Here is a 2,415-nt window from a genome sequence, read left to right on the forward strand (position 1 = left end):
ATTTCATCTGTTGTCATGGGACACTCCTCTGTAAACACTGTTTCGCATCGAGGGCAAAAATGCTCATACTTTTTTCGGTTCTTGACCTTATTCCAGAGAGATGTTAAACAGTTCCTACAGAAGCTGTGTGAGCAGGCCAGAGTTATAGGCTCTGTTACCAGATTCATACACATAGAACAGAAGAAGTGCTCGTGGTTTAAATATAGCTCTTTCAATTTCTTTTCGAGTTCTTGATTATTACGGAAATGTTGTCTTCCTTCGGATGTGATCATAACTTGATATCAATGAGTGAATAACTGACTGATCTCACCACTGTAGCTAAGTGAAATAATCTGAATCTGGTGATCCATATGACCTATATTTGCGATGACGTATATGTGACGTCATCACTCAATTTGCATAGCCAAAAAAAATTCCGATAGAATTTTCGCGAAATGACGTCATCACGCAAAGCACGCATGAAACGAACGTTTTGATTGGATGACGAAATGCCGGCTCCTTTCAAAAACGGAAGTGAGTGACTAGCCTATATGCCACGGCCATTGTAACGTAAAAAAAAAAAAAAGGGAGCTGTACCTGCTTTGTTCGAGTGGAACAATTACTCCACTTCCAAGACCCGGGGTTTGGGAGAGAAGGCAGACCACCACCTCCAGAGGACAGCGAGGAGGAAGAGAACACAGCAGCCAGTACAACTCCCGTCCATAAGGATCATGATTATGCCGATGCTCCAGATCCTGCAGAGGTGGATTTGGTGCTGGAGGAAAATGAAACTCTCTGGGAGGAAATCCGCCAGCTTCGGGAACAGTTATGCTGCGTTCACACCGAACGCGATTTCAGCTTCAAAATCGCATCCAACGCTTCAAGTTGGACGCTTGTGCACTTTGAGGTCAGACGGAGGTCAGTTCTTGAAGCGCTGCACTGCGARAGCCTCCCCGCCCCTCCCTCCTCTGCAGGTGTTATGCCCAGAAACGCTCGCCTGCCCAAAATTGCATCCCCTCTCTCGCGGGAGCGCGCATCGCTCTAAAGTCTCGCATATTGACGAGAAACCGGACTGGGGTGATACATTTTTGGAAAGCTTATATTGTAGCCTAAGCTACATGGCCGCGTGACCCGGGTGTTAAAGTAAGCGTTAAAAAAAGATGTCATAATTGTTGCTGTTTGGTTGAAGAAAATAGTTTGATGTGTCTTAGTTTTTGAAACTGGACTACAGAACTTTATCAGCTAAATAATGATTAATCTTAATTTCATTTTACAACCATACATTTGACTGTAACTTAGGTGGACCCCCCCAATAATGAGATGGGGTTTTCGCCCTTGGGCAGCAGCGAGACGACACTGAACTCTGGAGGATGTCTCTTCCACTCATTATGTTACACGCCTGAGCCTGCGACCATCGCCAATAACTGAGTAATGGAAAAACAAAAAAATCTGAACAGCTTCCCACCTCCCAGCTGAGCAGCTTAGCAGAACTGGGAGTTTGGTTCGTCTCTCTGAGCTAAAATATGTGGCATGAAGCTCTCTGATCTGAGTCGAGCATCAACAAGCAGAGACAAAGTCCTCCTCTCGTATGTTTCATTTTTGGGATTTTCTTTCAGCTAATGTTCTTGTTTTCACAGTGATTAGCTTTCACAGACTTATGACTGATGACTGTTACATTCAAAGTATTTCAATCGTTATAAAAGCTGGTATTGATTTACTGAAGTGGCTTTTGAAAGCCTAAGATCCTACAAAATAAAGGCCTAGTATTCCTTGAAGGCATCTTCCATCGTCATTCATGTCAGAGTTTTAGATCATTTATTGTGAGGGGATGAAGATGGTCATTTTGGTCAAACCTTGTAAATGATGGTATGTTTGAACTATCTGTCCATCCATCTTTACCTGCTTTTCTGTTGAGGGAGAGCTGGTGTGCATCAGTCACTGTGCGAGAGGCGGGGGACACTCCGAATAGGTCCATCGCAGGTTCACATAGAGACAAAGAAACAACCATTCTCATTCACACTGCAATACAGGGACAACTTAGTTACCTACATTCATGTTTTGGATCTAAAAACCCACACGCATGCATGGGTAAAACATATAAATCCAACACCAGTCTTGTATAAAGTACCTCAAAGTGATATTTGAGTGAAAGTACAAGTATCTTACCATAAAATTACTTTGGTAAAAGTTACACTGTCCTCTAAGAATAGTACTTGAGTAAACATCTTGGACTAGCTGACATGTACTGTGTCAAAAGTAAAATTTTGATATAAAAACACACAAATATTTAATAAAAACGAGCGGTTAGAATTTTTAAAATGACATTTATAGATGCACTTACCTCACCTGTTTCAGCTGCATATATATCTCTGCCACAGTCATCTTCACAGGAGGAACGCACATCTGCTATATTCTGCTGGAGTGTCACGTGATTAG

This window comes from Austrofundulus limnaeus, unplaced genomic scaffold (genome assembly GCF_001266775.1).
Source record: "Austrofundulus limnaeus strain Quisiro unplaced genomic scaffold, Austrofundulus_limnaeus-1.0 Scaffold35, whole genome shotgun sequence".
NCBI classification, from domain to species: Eukaryota; Metazoa; Chordata; class Actinopteri; order Cyprinodontiformes; family Rivulidae; genus Austrofundulus; species Austrofundulus limnaeus.